The sequence below is a fragment of the Tinamus guttatus genome, unplaced genomic scaffold (genome assembly GCF_059628265.1).
Source record: "Tinamus guttatus ecotype Peru unplaced genomic scaffold, ASM5962826v1 Tinamus_guttatus_pri_ptg000211l, whole genome shotgun sequence".
In the NCBI taxonomy this organism is placed as follows: Eukaryota; Metazoa; Chordata; class Aves; order Tinamiformes; family Tinamidae; genus Tinamus; species Tinamus guttatus.
Genome location: NW_028288745.1, coordinates 1,314,428 through 1,333,624, shown reverse-complemented (window position 1 = coordinate 1,333,624; position 19,197 = coordinate 1,314,428).

Genomic DNA, 19,197 nt, shown 5'->3' with positions numbered 1-19,197 from the left:
TGCCTTAATTTTAAGAAAACATGGTTTAGATTTAATAAAAATGTGTTAATTATATAGATTTTTAAGAACAAAAAAAGGCTGTCTTTGAAATGCCCTTTCTGGCAGAACTAATTATAGGTTAGACAAATGTCTTGCTCTGATGGTACAGTCTTTGACCTGGTCTCTGTTATGGGGCATAAATGCTTAAGGCTTATTTAAGTTTTTGATTGTTTTTGAGATAAAATTTCAAAGTGATGGCATCTAAATGAAATGTTTTGAAAAACTCAGGTGAAATGGATCTGATATGTTCTTGCTAAAGAATAGAAGCCATAACCTTTGATTAAGCATGGTTAAAATTTGGATAAAATTTCAGCTCAGACTGTCTACTTATGATAAAATTTATAAAGATGGCCTAGTAAAATGTGCCTACTTTCTGAAGAGGAAACTGGAGGCCATGCGACTCCCTAGCTCATTTCTGACCTTATTTACTGCAGCTCTCTAGCTGTGCTGCTCTACCCTGCATTGGAGTTGCTGTTTTTGCTTTTCAAAAAAGAAAAAAAAAAAAAAGTCCAACAAACAAACAAAACAAAATAACCCGACAGAAGCCAGTGGGTTACCAGTCTATGCAAGGAAAATGCTTGTAAGCTCCATCCACAGTGTAGGCTGTGTTAGTAATTCTTTAACAGATACAGAATTTCAGCCTGCAGGAAGTTTGCTTATGGGTAATACCAGGGAAGGAGCTTTAGACCGAATAGGCAAAACCACATGAATGTAAGAGTATAATAATATGTAACTACATAAGGTGACGTTCACGTTCACAAATGGATGTTTTGCACCTGCTTAAACAATCAATATTGCTTTCAGTCTCTATTATTTAACACTGTAGCTTATGCTTCTAAAAGCTGTAATTAAAAGCAGTCTTCCCACAACCATATCTCAAAGGAAGTGACTTTGCCTGATGGAGTTTACCTATCCAAAACCACACGGTTTCAGCTGTTCAGGGACACATGTTGCACCTGGGATGCGAGGAATGAGTCATGCCTTTGCCCAGAGAAAATGGATATTATGCATTATTATCTCATGTTTGTGTGGCACCAAGTATGACCCAGGTGCTATGGAGATAGGTAATAAACCAAAGGCGAATGAGCCCCAAACACAAATTACCCTGTTCTGCATGAAAGTGGATCCAGGCGCAAGCAGGGAATGAGCTGAAGGAAAAGCACTAAGTGGGTTTTAGCCTGCAGACTCAGCAATTACTGCGTGGAGCCCATGAGTGCTGGGAAGGGCCGGGGTGCAGGGTGACACTGCAGGGCTGACCCCCGGCCTCGTTACGGAGGTGACATCGTTTGGGCTGGTCGCAGAGCCCTGCAGGGAGCGCGGGTGGCAGCCTCCATGTCCCCAGCTGCCACCAAGGACAGAGGCTGCAGAACCGGCCGTTCCGAGGTCTGAATGCAACTGCTGTGAATGTAACGGTCAGCGATGGCAAGGAAATTACAAAAACAGAACCCTTGCCTCGTAACCACCAAAACAGCACCACGCCGGTATGGAGTGTTAGAGGTAAAAACGCTTAACTGCTGTCGACGGTAATTTCAGGAGCTTCGTGTTTGGCAGTAACTGCTAGAAATCCTCATTAATAGACTTATACTCTTATACATTCCTTAGTGAAAGTTCATCTGCCTGGGGAAAGTATAGTTTTGAGTAAGGCTATTAGCATTTCTGATCAAGAAAGAGATTCCAGTATCATTGGTTTATCCTTTGACCCTCTGTATCACAGCTAAGCAAGAAATGTTGCCTAGGTTAGCAGCTGAAATTCAGATAGTTTAGCATCTAGTTTCCTGACATTTGTTATAATTGTCAGGTCCCATGGGTCTTTTTCTCCCTTTGGGAGAACAGCAGCATAACTGAACCCTGCTTGGTCCTGAGCAGAGTTATCATTACTTCTGATTTAAATTAAATACATACTGTTCAGAAGTACTGGATAAAGTGTCCAAGTTTGATGTACACCAAATGGCCGAGTTTGGAGCCTAGGGAGGAGGCTTGGAGGGGAAAGGAAACACAACTGCATCCAGGCTGCTTTTTGGAATGGAGCTGGGTGAGCTGCAAATGAGGCAGAAAACTGCAGGCAAAATGTAGCCAAAGCCAAACATTCAGAAATGACTAAGGGCCTCAAATGGAGCCAGTAACTCATGGGATGCTAGAGAATCTTTAGTTGTTCTAATGGATTTTTTGGGGGGGCTCTGTTAGGGGATGTGTTTTCAGCTTCCCTCTCTGGTTGTGTGAAGTTTCTTCCTTTTTCCTTATAAACTCCAAGCTGACTTGACAACACCACCAGATTCCAACACTTAAAGACAGGCTATGAGTTATGAAACAGGGTTATAAAACTGACAGACTGGGCAACGTGAGATGGAAATCCGTAAGAATTAAAGGCAACTAAATAACTTGGAGCAGAAATAGGACTGAAATAAGGGGGGAAGCAAGTGACACAGGCTGATTTGCCCCATCTTATAACTCATATTTGTTCCTTGTGGCCAACAAAATGTAAAAATCTCTGCGACTGGCATGGAAATGGAAGTAGAGACATGTGGGGGCTCCAGGGGGAGCCCAGTGCAGGGTTATTGTTCTTCCTCACATCTGTGTCTTCATTTTCAAGTGCTGTTTGCTTTCCTATGGTCTTCAAATCCGGGGACTCTCTCCCACAGCACTAATGGTCTTGCACAAAATTATCTGCTACTTTTTTAACAGAGGCTAAATATAAAGAGGCTGTGGCTCTTGAAGTTTTTCTTTGATTGAAGTCAATGAAAGACAAGAAATTTCAAGTTTTTCTGTTGCAAGAATTGAAGGATGACGCATAAGCTTATTTTGATGCTTTTGGGATCTGGAAATATGTGTGGGGGTGGTACGCCTGTCTTGAAGTTCACAATTTCTGAAAAGAAGAGGAGCTTCTGCTTGCAGTGTTTTAAAATGGGGTTTTCTGTCCATGAGTTTCTATTAAAAGTCTGAGTTAGTCTTGGCTCCATCTGTGGAGGCTCTGAATTAGGTGAAAGTGTCAGTTCAACCAATAACGTAATTATTCCATTTTGATCTTTCCTTAAAAAAGAAAAGTAATAGGAGATGAATTTGGTTACATCACTTGTCATGTGCACCTTCACAGGCTTTCTGGAAGCGTAACGTGGTAGGAGTTTGAGCTTGTGCGTGGTATGGGGAAGAAATGGTTTTGTATTTAGTTACTCTCAATGAACCTTTCCTGTGCCTTTCTGTGCTTTAGTCAACGCAGAATTTCCAATAACTACCAACACACACAGATTTGCAAAATATGGTTTGCATGAATATAACACTTTTTTCTTCCTTTTTTTTACCAAAAAAAAAAGTCATGAATTTGAATACTATAAGCCTCACATTGCTACAGTGATTAACTACATACAGAAATGCAGTAAATAGTACAGTGCTGGTGTAACTCTTCAATGGATTTTTATAACACAGATTGTGACCACTTGTAATTTTCTCTCGCTTCTGAGTGTTTCTGTGCTTTTCTCTTGCATGGCAGGTGTGATAAAGCAGGAAGAATTGGCAGATGGTGGAAAAGCAGGTGAAGTGATAAAGTGTTTTATCTGAAATCCTTATTTTTGTTTGCTCTTCTGTTGGAGCACCATCCCTTGGTTCAGCTGGTAAATTACACCGTGTTCCTGAGCTTCCTGACCTTAAAGTAGGGCTGTAAGCTAGGATCTAAGGGGGAGGTAGGTAGGTAACTGGGATAGCCCCTGCACCAAGGTCTACTAATACAGAAGGTTTAGGTTATTTATGACAAGCTGAAATGAGAAACGGGGGCAGTGGCTGGGTCTACAGAACACCTTTGACGTCTTTGGGTTAGACCTATAGAAAATGGAGAAATCTGATCTTCTAGTGGTAGCTTGTGTGGTGAGCACAATGCAGTGGAGAACCTACTGACAAGGACTTTTAGAGCAAATAATTTTCAGAAATAATTCATGAGGGGTCAGAAATCTGTATCCAGAGAATCAATCAGTCTAGGGATGAAATGAATATTTACGTTGAATAGGGTTCTTTGCTTGGCGTGTGTGTGTGTGTTTTTTTTTTTTTCCTTCTGTATGTGTTCATTTAGCTTTTAGTAAATGAGCTAGAGGACAGAATAGGCTGTCAGCTTATTAAATCTGTAGAAGGGGCACAGCTGGGAGAGCATGTGGATGTGTTGAAGGACAGAATTAGAATCCAAAGTTATCTTGACAAATTGGAATAATTGTCTGAAGAAGAGGGATGAAGTCTGACGGTTGCAAGGACATGGGGCGCTCTGCTCGGTGGCAGTGAAATCCGGGGTGGCTGCCAAGTAGTCCTGCAGGAAGAGGCCGTGGGCTTCAGTGGAGCGGGAGCTGCACGTGGCTCTAGTTTTGTTTAACAAAGGCTCATTAGCTTTGCTGTGGCTGGGAAGACCTATCATGAGCAATTTATGGAACTGTGATTGTATGGAACTGTGAAAGGGGTATGAGCAGAAGTGCAACCTGGCAGATGTGGGAGATAATCATGCTGCATGGTGGAGCAAGGCTCAGCTGCAGCACTCCCATTTGGACACTATGGTTTGAGATAGATGCCCACAAAGTGGGAGATGCTAAAGATGAGAGCTCTCAGGGATATAGAAAAACAGGCTTTGCAAAGGAAAAAAGTGAACTGGGGAAGAAAAGACTGAAGAGATGCAAGTCTTCAATGTTATGAAATGCTGCCACAAAAAGGGAAAGGGAATAATCTGTTTTCCATGTCCCCAGTGACTAGGACAGGAAGAGATGATCTTGGTTGCAGCAGGGAAGGCTGACATTAGGCATGGGGACAAATTCTGGTGGTGTCAAAACAAGGCAGTTTGATGCAGGCAATGATAGCCTGGGCAGGTTGTGGGATTTCAAGGAGTGGAAGAGTTCCTGAATAGAAACCTGTCAGCACTGATGGTGGGGCACAGGGACAGAACCTGTAACTGCTTGGGATGTCTGGCAGGCATGTCGTCTTGTGTCCCCTGGTTTTTATGATTCTATAAAAGAAAGCACAAAATAAATCAACATGAAAAAGCCCGAGGTACCCTGTTTCATCGCTTCAGAGTGTTCCTGACTGTTAAGAGCCTGTTTTTTCCTGGTTGCTACTTCAACTGTTAGTGATGTAAATGGAGCCTCATAAAGTTTTCTGCCACTCATGTTTAACCAAAGAGTTAGCTTCGCTGTGGTGGCTACTCTTGCTTACACAAAGAAGCTTTTGCATCAGAGACTTCAAATTAAATGCAGAGTTATTTCTATTATCTGCACTTTCAGGAGTGGGATAGACGGAATGACTTGCCACCCCTGAATTAGCACTCTAACCCTCATACATCTGACACATGTGAGAGTTGTTTATATTTGTTTGGATCTGGGAGCGTTTGGAGTTTCCACAAGTCTCTGTTCTCCCCATGCCGGTCCACTCAGCAGCGCAGGTTTGTAGTTAATCATTGCGGTAGAAGGCTATGGAAAAGTGTGATCATTTAAGCTGATTAAATGATTATATGAATCTTATATGTTAGCTAATTGTTTTCAGCCCGAGGAGTGCACCAACAGACAGTAAGTCTTCCAAATGAATTCAAGAGCTTGACAAAATTTTTTAAACAAGTGATGTTAAATATACAGCTGTTATCTGGCAGGGAGGACTGATGAAATGTGTGTCTCATAGAACAGCAAATGCATGTTTTTATTGAAGGATTATTTCATAAAAGCAGCGGGTTTTGATCTTTATGACATTTTGTTCCCACATGCTTTTCATATCAACATTTAATTTGAATTTGCTAAATATTGTGCAATATTTTTATTCTTTCATAACACGCATGCTTCATTGTTCTCATAGAAGTGGAAATGAATGCATTCACTATACACAGTAGTTTAGAGCATATTTTAATAGAAATACAGTATGCCGTCATTTAAAAACCAATTTGTAAAACATTGTTTTGCAAATAAAATGAAATGCAATTGCCCAGCATAGACACAATATTTGAAATATGACAGATAGCACTTTCTATTCTCATGTGCAAGCATTATTATTATGAGTTGTTATGTGTGGCTGAGCTCTTAGTGCTTCTCAGTGTGACCTGTACATCCTTGGCACGAGATGTGCCATTTTTGCTCTCAGCTTCTACCTCCAGCAGAAGCTGAGTCAGAGCAGAGACCTGTCCTCCCCACTCCTTTATGTTCTCTAGATACTGGGCGATGGCAGAAGCTGGTTGAGTTTAGGGATCTCTGTCTGAAGCTCTTCTGCTCCCCTGCCGTGGCGGCCCGGCAGAGCGCAGCTCGCTGGGTTGTAAGGCACAGTACTCTTAACTATATTTATATTGGGGCAGCTGTTACAAAAGATAGCTTTGCAGTTGTGTATCTGGGCATCTCTCCACAATGGTGTGATACTTACTTGCACATGAGGCTGATAGGTTTTCTTTTCTATTTTCTTTTATTTTTTTTTTCCTGAGTGTCACTGATCAGATGATAAGCTTGACTGTGGCAGGCTCTTCTCTGGCTGTTTACACAGAGGAAACTCTAGGCCTCAAATTCTGTAATAGGGCTGTTTGGGAATTTTCCTCATGTTCCCTAAAAGTTTTATTTTGATTTTTAGCATGTTTAAGTAGTCATTGATTTTTCTAATCTGATTTCCTTCCTGATATATTTAAGATAGAGGCAGATCTGTCATCCATCTGCAAATCACTCTGGCTTTACAAGTCAGATCTGCCATCCTGCCACAATTTGCAACGACTTGAGTCAGGAAATTAGAAAAAGGCTTAATTTTTTGGGGAAGTAAAAGATTCTTAAAGAACTTCAGCATCTCTTGTGACTCAATTTGTGACTGTTTGTTACAGTCCCTGGCTCATGGACTCTACTGATGTATAACAGACAGCATATTGTAGCTGACTCAACTCCTGGCAATAAGAATGGTTGTGTACATATTTTTTTTCTTTTTTAAAAAAGAAAAGAATCTTGATTTTCATTTTCTAGAACATATAAATTTTAATGGCAAGGTACAGAATGAAAATCTAATGCATTAAAAGGAGGCTGTAGTGTAATAACAGTATCTTTTTACCAATGTACCTTAAACTATTTACATTTAATTGCTCTTATTGATTAATAGGATTATGTCCTGAACACCCTTGATTTGAAAAATGACTTTATCAAAACTTTTTTCTTACATTGCATTCAGAATGTGTATCATTTCCAAAAGTAAAATTGAAGTCTTAGTAAGACCAAATATATTTGTCTCAATGACGCTCGTTTCTGACAGATTTCTAAAATTATTTAGAAAGCATCATCACTCTTGTTAAGCTTTTGTCAAAGGTGCAACTCTTCATGTCTTTCAGACCTAGCAGAACGGTTCATTCCCTTCATCTATGGCTGCTACTATAGCAGAAATTTAAGGGACTCAATATCTGGAGCTTGTAGGGGCTTGCTATGTCATAGCATTCAATAACAATATCTGTATTTCAAATCTTGTATAATTTTGAGCAATATTTAGAATTTCTACACTTGGATTCTGAATTCTCCTCTCTTCGTACTCCCATTTCATAGAAAATATTTTTTTTGCAACTTATGGGTTAGTAAGGAGAAGTGTTTTTGAAGAGGTAGCTCTGTACCTGGCCTAAGAGCAAAATCTGACCTTTGCGCTGTGCCAAATTCATCTAATTTCAGAAATGTTATGGGGATATCTTCATATATTTTAAATCACGTGGTGTTAACATGGTATAAAGATCAGGTTGTGTTCGTCTGGCTGAAGGAGACCCTTCTGTGAGCAGCTCCTCTGGCCCTTGCTGCCTTCATCCACCACATGCAATTGCTGTAGCTCCAACTGAGCTACAGGTGTCAGAAGAGAATTTCCAGCAAGATTAGAGCCTAGTAAATCGCTGACATTTTAGTTTAATATCCAAAAAAACAAAAAGAGGCATTTAAATCAGGAGTCCTGAATGCCTTGAAAGCACTGGCTGTGCCTGACACATTAAGGATCAAGAAAGATAAGAAAGATATTGTCTGAAGGAGCTGAGATGTACTGAACAAAGACCTATGCACCTGCAGAACATGAACATCAATGCTAGGCCTCATATGGTAACTTGTTTGTGGTGTGAATGTAGCAGGGCAGCTTTTCCCTTCAGGCTGATGTGCTTTCAGTGCTCTGCTGAAATAGCATCTCTTCCTGCCACATGGTATTGTTCCATGATTCCAAGATCATTTCCTGCTCACACCCAACTTGTATGTTCCTTATCAACTCATCCAAGGACATCCTTGGGAGATGCTTGCAAAGTTGACTCAGTCTTGTTATATGCTTCACAGATTGCTGGCATTGCATCATTTATAGCAAATGGAGAACTTGCCTGATAGAGAGCTGATGCTTTATAAAATCTCATTTTACTACTGAAAACTTGATGCATATGGACTGGCTCTGTGCATGAGGCTGTGCCTGATGTCGATAGCTCAGTGCAGACAGAGGTTGCAAGGACACAAACTTACTGCTGTGAAGTTGCTTGCTTTTCCTGTTGGGATGAGGCACAACAGCAATGTCCATCTGGTTGTGGCTGGTGGTGGTTTCTGGTGTCTCAAGCTGCCTGGGAAGAGATACGGCTGGAGAAATAAGTCTGCCTCTTTTCACTAGTGCAGTAGTCCCAGGGAATCCGATAACCACGTTGAAAAATGCATCAAGCGAAGGTTTAAAACATTATTATAAAACACTACATAAAAAAGTCAATCATGTACAACATCTCTGGATTTATAGATCAGAAGTATGAATTATAAGCGAACTGCAAGTTGGCTATGTAAGAGAAAGGTAGGCCTCAAATCCATTGGCTCTACGCAGAGGAGGGTTAATGATTTTAAATATTTAGCAAGGTGTGCCTTTTAACCTTGCCTCCCCCTGGGAAGCAATCTAAACTCTATCCAAATCATTAAATTAATCCTTAGTGGCCTCTGTAAAATCAGAATTTCATTTCTTTAGCATGCAAACGATACTATTAACGTTTGAAAATATACGGCACAAAGGAAAAAATCCACCCATGTGTCTGGTCAGGCCTGAAATCCTAGGCCTACTCATGTTACAGACACATGATAAAAAAAGTAATTTAAAATTTATGATTGTGATTAAATAGCAGAGCTGAGTTTTATTCAAAGGACAAAGATGAGTCTTTTTGGGCAAGCCCTGGTGCCCCAGGGCACCAAACCTCTGCCCTTGCCATGGGCCCGTGGCCGGGTTCAGGCCTGCGGGGACGCGCGCAGGAGGCGGCTGCTGAGGGCCCTCAGAGGCTTCGCTGGCCCCGTGGGTTTGTGCTCCATATCTGAGGCAGCCCCTCGTTTTGGGGAGCCTTGGTTCCTGTCCAGGCAGCCTGCGATTAGTCTGCTGCTGCGTAACGAAGCCAAGAAGGGCCTGCTTGAGCTGCTGTTAAATTACATTGGAAGATTGCCGTTGGAGTTTAGATACTTCCATCTGGATCATTTTAGAGCGGGTTAGCATTAGTTTAGAATCAGTTCAGAGTACTTCCCTCCCGCAGCAGTTGTGTATCTGCTAACACCTCTTCCCTTAGAGATGCTGCTAACCGGAGTTTTGGTGTCACTGAGGAGATGGTGCCTCCTGCACAGGCCTCGAGCCGTGGGGAGGTTCCTTACCTGTCCCTTATTTACATAATATTTTTAGAATAAGTTTAAGGAGCTTGTATTGGAAGCTGAGTGGGAATGATTTTTGGCTGCATAAATCCTACTATATAAATCCTTTATAAAGGCCCAAGAGGAAAAACCTTAGTTCTTTCCATCCATGAAGGTGTTTCTTCAATAAAAGATACTTACAGTTACTGTGGTCCCATATGCGCACGTGTAGGATGTTCAGTGTTGGTTTCGTGGGCACACCTGTGAGTGAATTCACACCTGAGAAACATGTATTGGCTAAAGCTGGGCAACCTACATTGCAAAAGTACAAAAAGTGTTAGGGAAAACTATGGAAAGGCAGGGACATCCTGTTAATGAAAGTGATTGAAATTGCATTTTTGGATTATTGAGGAGTTAGGAAAAATGGATACTCAGCCTTTTTGGGATAGCTTTCTATTACAAATACACCTGGATCAATAAAAGCTCCAAAAATTTGCAACTACTGTACTTAGAGAAGTGAGTTTTTAATCTAATTCTTTCTAGAAAAAAACAATGCAAAACTCAAAACTTCTATTACTTTTCTTAAGACTATATAAAAAAATCTTCAAAATAAGGTGTGGTTGCATTCCAGCAAATCATATTTTAATAAATTATCAGGATTGAAAACTTTATGATATTTTGAAAGTGAGAAAAGAAAGACTAATTTGAAGATTTACTCAATCCAAAGCCCCTAGATTTAACCATGTTACTGAGATACCACGCAAAACCTGTACTTATCTCTGTTACCAAATCATCAAGTCAAGAAAAAGAGGCCCACTTCGGGCAACGCTCTGGGAGCTGTGGTTATTTGCACTGCATGATTGCCTTATAAATGGTGTTTGAGTGCTTACATATTTTTGCTAATAACTCTAATGACATATGACCAGTTTCACAACTCTCCAGCAGTCACCCAAGTCTGTGCAATATCTTTGGGGAATCCTCCTTCATGTTACTTTTAATGAAAGAGCATATGCAAGAGGTGATTTAGTTCTGCTTGGGGCAAATCTCCCTGTTAGGAGAAAGAGCTAAAGAAGAACCAAGGAAAGCAAAGGAAACACATTACCTGCTGTATCACATGGTTCCCAACAAATAATTTTCCTAGCAGTTACAGTTCAGGAACAGAAGTTACAGTTACAGGAGGAAGTGGGTTTTGGAATCCTAGAGCTATAAATATTAGAACAGTTGAAAAGATGAATTTCTATTCATTTTAATACAGCCATTGTGCAGACAGAGCATTCAGGTCTGTATTCAAACTAAAAGTAGTGAACTGGTCTAAAATAGTCAGTTTATAAATTTCAACACTATTTCCGTAGTTCAAAAGTAAACAGAATGGAAATTGAAGTAACTTGAAAAGAATGTCGTCAATCTGTCATGGAAATCAGGGAAGGAAGCATCTCGTCTCTTCTTGTGCTGATTTCAATTTTCAGTATCTACCGAAGCACTTAAAAAATCACTCTCTATAGAGAGAGACAAGATGATAATTTATAATAAAAAAAAAAGAATTAAGAAAATCTGATCTGTGATGTCCATTTTGAGCATTAAGGAATCCTCAAATTCAAGGACTCATTTTATAAAGTGTTGACTTTGCTGTGTTTTACTGAAGCATGAGGCAACATATGTCCCTGCATTTCATAGCCTTGTATATTTAGCGCAATCATCCTCCCACCTACTGCCTAACTGCATGTCAGAGCTGCTCTGCTTTATGCGAGCAGAACATATCTTACATGAGTTTGCTAGTGCAGGCAGAGGGTCAGAATATATATTTTTTTTGCCTAACTAAACAGCTCATATGTGGAGCCCTGCTGAAGGCTTTGTGGTTCCTCTGCATGTGAATATGCTGTCTATAAATTGCCCTTTTTTCTTGCACTTTTCCAATTAGCAGGGAGTACAGCAGAGTAGGATGTCATATTGGCATGTTTTGGAAGATGGTTTATTGTCAATATTAATTAATTCGTACTGACTAATGAATCCATCCCACGTCTTTCTGTAAGACTTGAAAGAGTGAATGAAAACATGAAAGTTTTTTTCTTTTTTAATTAAAAAAAAAAAAAGACTAAGCAAAAGCTCTCAGTCTCTGTCTCTGGGCACTAAATGTCATGGCTTGTGTGTGCTCAAGAACTTTGGTGTTCAGGTCCTGTTTCAAGCATGAGGTTTTTTTAGGTTGTTTTCCAAATGTGCAATATGTTTTCTGCATGTTAATTTTGTCACTAGTACAATTGTTTGCACATTTATCTAATTCTAAAAGCTTTAGGGATGTAGTTGATTAATGAGTATATGTGAATTATAGAGCTATAGAAATACTAAAATGGATTGCCCACAAATGTAAGACTAAGATATTATAGAACAGGCAGATGTTGGCACAGCAAGGAGGAAAACTTATAAACTGAGATTTCAATTTCAAGGTATTTAGTTATTTTAAATATCTTGGTTCTGCTTTTCTCTGCAATATTTGCTGTACGAAGCACAAGGAAAACTACTTTCATAAGAATCATATTAATTACTTAAAAGAGCCTGCTTATTTAGTAGAGCTTCTAATTATTCATTCTAGTTTGCATGGTCTGTTACTCCAGAGGGTGAAATCCAGAAATCAGCACTCGATATTTATGCAGACTTGATTGGACAACAGCAATTCCCAGCAGCTGGGACTTTCCCAGCAGGACTTTCACCTAAACCAGTTTCTGAATAAGCACTTCAGAATCTGGACCCTGGTGGAAACATGTAATCTGAATTTAAAAAGAGAGCTCTAGCATTCAGTGGCTGAAGAAGAGAACTCGCAGCTCCTAGGTTTTAAATTATTAATTCCCATGAATTTGTTATCCTCTGCTTTCCTTCAAAACTTTTCACTCTTTAAATATTGGGAAGGAGATTTTCTTTGCTGGTACAAGCACACTGGTGCTTAGACTTGCAGTATTTTCCTCCAGCAGAGGCAGGTAGCAGAGCCTGCTCGGCCCCTTGGAGGGCCAGGCCACGCAAATGACCCCAGGGCACTTGTGATTTCCTGTGGTAGATGAAGCAACCACCTGGGAACAAGGTTTCATTGCCCTGAATTAACCACGGAGCCAGGGCTCTTAGCTCACCTCGGGTGAAGAGGGTAATTTCACTGCATCATATGCAGTCATATGCTTTGGGTACCAGGTTGTTGTTCCTCTCTGAAAGCTTCTGTATATCACAGTATGCTAAGGGGTTATATTCAGAGTGTATTTAAGTAAAAAAGGGAAGTAAAAAGTAAGTAAAAAATAAATAAACAACAACAGCAACACTTCAGAATGGTTGAAAAATGATTTTCCTTGCTCAAATATTCTATAAAAGCTAATGCATGCAGCAAATTCTCTCACCTTTCAATGTATATCCTTTGGTCAGATTCCATGTTACTCTGAATACTAAATTTTGCCTCGATGCTGTTATTTCTTTGGAAGTGGAGCCAAAATACAATGCAATACTGGATTGTAAGAGTATCCAGCATGGAGAAGCAGAAATATGAACTACTTTGAAAAAGCATGGAGGTCATGATATAGTCCTGTTTCGGTGAATGTAGCTCAGCATCAGTTTCTGGCATGAAAACTATTTTTTTTTTTTTTTTTACAAATTCTTAATTCAACATCTTAAAACCCTGGGTTGCAATTGTTTCATATTTTTGTTTAGGTAAGCAAGTCCTTCAAAAAATTTTACATGAGAGGGAACTAGTGGAAGAAAAACTGAGGAATGGTCAAGACATTGCTGAAAATACAGAACTTTAAAGTGAATATGCGGTATTATTCAGGGAACCATATGGCACTTGCACCTTTACTGTGTGGATCAGTCTAGCACTCAGCTTGAGTAACAAGCAAAGGGGCTTGATCGTTTGAAGACAGTGAGATCTGACTCTGATCAGAAAAAACAGGGCTTTGCTCCCTGCTTGATATTTTCAGCCAAGTAGCTGTATTTTTGAAAGCTGCCATGGGTGTGGCATCTTTGATAATTAATACTTGTATTTATGTATGTAGACAAATATGTAGACAAATAATATGTGAGAGAAGAAAAGGAGGAGGAAACTAGCATAGGCTCTCAGAGCATGATGGAAAATGTCTTGATTGCCAGTGATTATGCTTTATTTTTTGGTGCTTTCAGTAGCGCTCTGTCACCTTAGTTTTAAGTGGTAACAGTGATTCAATATATTATCACCCAGTACACATTAAGCAACTGTTCTTCAGTCATACATACATATATAATAGTGAAAAAACATATGATTTTTAAAGAAACCATTGTGTTTTTTTTCTCCAGAATTAACTGTGAAATTGAATTTTCTCCTTCCTTCAATAGTTAGCAATATTTATTGATATATTACTGTATGTATATTTGTCCTTGGGCAGCCTGGGGAATCCCCTGTAGCTACCCAAGCAGCTGTTGATCCAAGTATCCTGTGACACCATCCTAAAACACCATCATATTACGGCCCCAAACTTCACAGGTGGATAAGGCAAATGTAGAATCAAAACCATGAAGTTATATTGAGGGAAAACTTCATCGAGTTTGGGAAATAGAGAACAAATTCTTACAACCATCCTTTCCTATTCTGTTTCATGGACTGGGAATATTTTCAGGTTCTTTCCCCATCCCACCAAATCACAGCACAGGGTTTCTCAGTGTCTCCTTTCAATGAAGCGTTTTGCCCAAGGCAAACTTGTCTCTTCCCCCTCAGTCTGCTTTAGTGCTCAGATGAGCTTGCCTTCCAAGCTGCTGGCATCTGCCTCGTGTACCTCAGGCTGCAGGAGAGCCGCTCGTAAAACTGACACAATTCAGTGCCATGGGTAACTCTCTGTCTAACAGCAAATTTCTTGCCTGTGTGTACTTTAAAAGCCATCATTTCATGTCTCAGGTCTGTGAATTCAGAGTAGTGAAAACTAACTTGTTTTTCAAATTGATTCCAAACCTATTGTAATTAATGGGAGTATCTCAGCTGCTTTCAGTATTCTTAGCCCAGAAGTAAGTGTGCATGTGTATAAAGAGGCACAAAGAAAATATGATAGGGTCTTAGAGACTTAAAATGAAACCTAGATATTTAATAATAATTATACTTAGGTATTTCATCACTAGTCAGTTGTTCTCTGTGTTCAATATTGATTTGCTAACTTTCACACTGAAAGACTCAGAGTTTGCTATGTTACTGTCTGGTTAAAAAATATTTAATCATTTGATGCTAGATGCATAATTTCCTTTTATTCAAATGTGACTATTGTATTGAACCACAAAAAAGAGCAGATCTTGCTGCTCTGTTTTACAGAAATCTTCCTTAAAGCTACAACTTTCTCAAACTAAATCTTCCTAATCAGGACAAAGGCATGGGATTTTTAAATAGAATATGCAGGAATTTAGACAATGTATTACATAAGACATTAAATGTGACTCAATCCCCATTAATTTGGCTTAGATCAAATGAAAAAGACTTTGCATCTTGTACCAAGCCAAACCTGTATTGATTATTCCTATTCATCTGAATCTATAGCAAGGGGAAATGGTGCTTGCTGGGCAACTTCGTAGGCTCATGGTATTCTCACTGTGACAGATTCGTTTTAATTAGTCAATAAACTGTTTGATACAGACTCTAATTAATGTTAAGGGAATTAAAAGAATATGCAAATCTTGTTTACTCCTGGTGAAAATGGGCAAGGAGTTGGATATCTCAAGCCTCAAAGAGTATTTCTTTGGCGAGATACACAGATCAGGTGCTCCTTCCATGCAGGAATTTATTTGGAAAAAAATATATATCATCATATATATATGATGATATAATATATCATCATTGTATATATGAAATATATATGATTGCGATTAATAGCAATAGCAAATTGCTATTAATTGCAATAGCAAATGTGTGTATCTCTACACACATATTAATAGCAACCATAAAGAGAATCTGGAAAAAACAAATGGTTGACTGGCCAAAGGTCAAATGGAAAAGCAGCCAGATGAAGAAAGAAGATGCTTCCCTTGGGTCTGAGTTTGATTTTTGCCTAGTGTCTATTTAAATATTTGATCCAGTGTCTGCTGAAGCAGGTGGGAAAGTCTCCCACCGACTTCAGTGCTGTTGATGCTAACAATTTTGTCACAAATTTGTGACAAAATGCTCTGCCTTTTTTTTTTTTAATTTTTTGTGAGGGGTAATGTGGAAGGTTTCTTGGATTCAGGTGTATGCCAGGTGAAATTAGAATTGGTTGGTGTAAGGGTCTGTGCTGCATAGTGTCTGTGCTGAGGTGGCTGCTGCTGCCCGCAGCTCCAGGAGGATGCAGCTGTGGTGCAGTGTGTGCACGAGGGGAGGATTTACAAGCAGGTCGCCCAGCTGTGGAACCAACTTTTGAGATTCCTGGTGCATTAATTTTGGCTTTTAACTAGGTAGACCCAAGCACATGATGATACTGGCTATTATCAGTGTGGTTATAATCCAGTCCATAAACCAAACCCATGGAAGGGCTCTGCCTGGTCACTGGGAAGCTCCCACTTGGGTGAATGTTCACCCAAGTGGAGCTAGCTCCTAATGAGCACCAGTGAGGCTGTGTTCAGATTAGCCCCCAGGTGAAGTTAGGACATGTTGCCCTTAACTGAATTCTGAACTTAGTCTCTTCTGTTTTGGACTTGTTTTGATCCGGCAATATTAGTACAAGGGCTACTTTGGGGTTTCATTAAATCTTGAGAAAGGAGCAGTGTCTATCCCCCAAGTTGTTATTAGAAAAATGTGCTCCATCTTCTAGAGGAGATTGCTGCAGAAGGCGGTGCGTTAGCTCCTTTGCTTGCCTTTCCTCGGGTCAAGGTGGAAAGAAGAGCGCACGCCGGAGCTCGGAAAGCTCCGTGTCAGCATGAGGTAAAGTACACCCGCGTGAACGCGGCTTCACCAATCACAACTAATAAGTTCAAAAACACATCAGCTAAGGTGGTTGTACCCTTGACTTGAAACGTAAAGGTTAATGTGGAAACAATCACATAGCGCCGTTAAAGCTCTTCCTGTCAAATCACATATCGCTAATGAGTTTTTGACTGCAAGTTAGGCTATTTAAATTGTCCGATTTCTGCTGTGCTCATCCGGGACAAACTGGTATTGGGATAAAAATACCTATGTTATGGTAACTTCCAGGCTTTAGGTGAAATAAATGTATATAATTCCTCTTTTACTACAAAATAACTACTGGCAAATCAAAATAGAAAACCCAAACAAACAAGAAGGAGGATTTAAACTAGTATAAGCAAAATAATTATTCATCAGTGCAGACTAGTCTTTTGCAAAGCTTTAAATAAAATATGCAGTGAGATTAGATGTCCCTGACAAGGAAGTTCTGAATTTTGCCCTATATACCCCTACGCAGTACTTTCTTTGAAGAGTACTCAGATTTATAGCATAGGAAACTACTTTTTACTTTAAAAACTAACTGAGCCCATATTTTTCATTAAATTTGTTAAAAGAAGAAAAACTTCACTGTGACAATTTGTTGTCACAGTCAAAATTCGTTGTTTAAAGCATACTGTTTAATGCTTGTCAAGGTAAAGTGCTGCTTAAAAAAACAATATCTAGGCTGAGAAATTGTAAATGACCTTTTCATGAAGCATTTATGGAACATCTGTCCGCATAATCTATTTTAAGAAAGAACGCAGTATCAGTCCATTTCTCCTATGGATACATTTCGTGAAAATACTTTTTGCTCTAAAGCTAATCAAACTTTTTTTTGTTATGAAATGGCTGGACAACACTACAGCAAAACTTAATTGGAAAGTACTAGTGACCAGCACAAACTTTTTGTGTTATAATTCCTGCTAAAGAATTTTGTATCAGTTGAGTTACCAAATGCGTGAAAGGAAGTGCAAAATGATCAGGGGTTAGGAAGAAAACTAGAAAATAGAGATATAAAGACATACTATATTAAGCCCTGAGGCAGTGCACCTTATTTATACAACAGAGAATGTCTACAGAATAAGCAACCAGCACAACAGAAGTATGACTAATAGATAGGTATGAATCAGTGCATTTGTATTCTTCTCACATTTCCCTCTTCCCAAAGCAGGGAAAATGAAAGAAACCCCCTCCTGAGCTCTTTTAGTCATTCATCCTTTTCAGATTTGATGCTCACAGTTATGATAGTTAAATTTTAGCTTTAGGCAGCCCAGGGTACTAATCTTACAAGACTCTTCCCAAACTAAATCATGCACTCATGAATCATTAACTTTGTCTTTTTTTCCTGGACAAAACATTACTAAAGGTCTGTCTCTATCTCCCCACCCCAGAATCCAGGACTTTTGTCTTGTTTCTGCCTAAACCTAAACCTTTTAAATACAGCATAGGTTTCCCTTTTGTGGGGTATGGATTATTCCTAGTTCACACTGTTCCTGCTTGAATTTAGTCACGTGGAAGGACATTTTCTAAACATCAGGTGTGTAACAACCCTTGAGTGCCAATAAATCAATATCTAATTGTGGTACTGTGAAAATCAATTGAGTAACTTGTCTTTAAGGTTTGCATAAACAAGCACCTACAAAAAGTGGAAAGCACTATCTCTCTGGCAAGATTAGACACCCTTAGCAAAATAGGTTTAGAGAAGCTCAAGGTGGCAGTGGAATCAATATTCCAGCCAGTGGCATGCCTTGCCACTAAACCAGGCATTTTATCACTAATTGTGAAAGTGAGGTTGGATCTTCCGCCTCTTTTGCAAATGTTTGCAGATTTTTTGAAGCTACAGATGTTTTATCAGAGCCACTTTGTGGCTCTGTGGCTGTAACTGTTTTCTGTGCAACTGGGGTCTGAGGAGGACTCCAGTGATTCATAGCCCTTGTCCAGGGTCTTGTACAAGAGCACATGAACCTTGGTGGCAGATGCTGATGGAGCTGGGTCTCGACCTTGCAGACACCAGCGTGTGTGTCAGACTGCCCTGGTGGCCCTGTTTGTGTCTCTGTTAGGTACTCACTGAAGCCATGTATGGGAGTATTGATTTTTGCAGAGCAAATAGTGTTAGGATGCAAATGACATCCTATTAATTATTTTGCCTTTTCAATGTAATACAAAAGGATGATAATCTGTTTTCATCTGTGGCCAGAGTTAGTGATGAGTACAAAAGGCTTTTGTACAGGCTACGTTTTTGGTTTTACCTAACTTCTGTTTCTAATTATGTATATTTTGCCTCTAATTAATGGTAATGTGGTTTTCTCATGTTTCATATTTATAGTTGGGCAATGCCAGAAATAAATGACATACTTGATTAACCTGAAAGCAAAGTAGGTGGGAGCAAATTTGCTAAGATTCTTATTCCTGTTGACAGGTCTGCCTCTTGTGACATTAATAATGCTTCAAGGATGTTGGTATAAATCAAGATGTAGCCAGAAGTGAGCCATAGCCATGATAGGGAGCTATTGGCTCTGCTTTCTTAGTATCCCTAGACCTGATAGCAACACTTCAGATTTCAGCTAACCTGGACACTCATGGAACAATTGTGTTCTGCACCTGACTCTATGTAATGATTCAAGTCGGGTACCCTTAGGGCTAAATCAGAGAACTTCATTTAAAATTCAATCCAAAATCATGTGCTGCTTTAGAAAGTCTTTT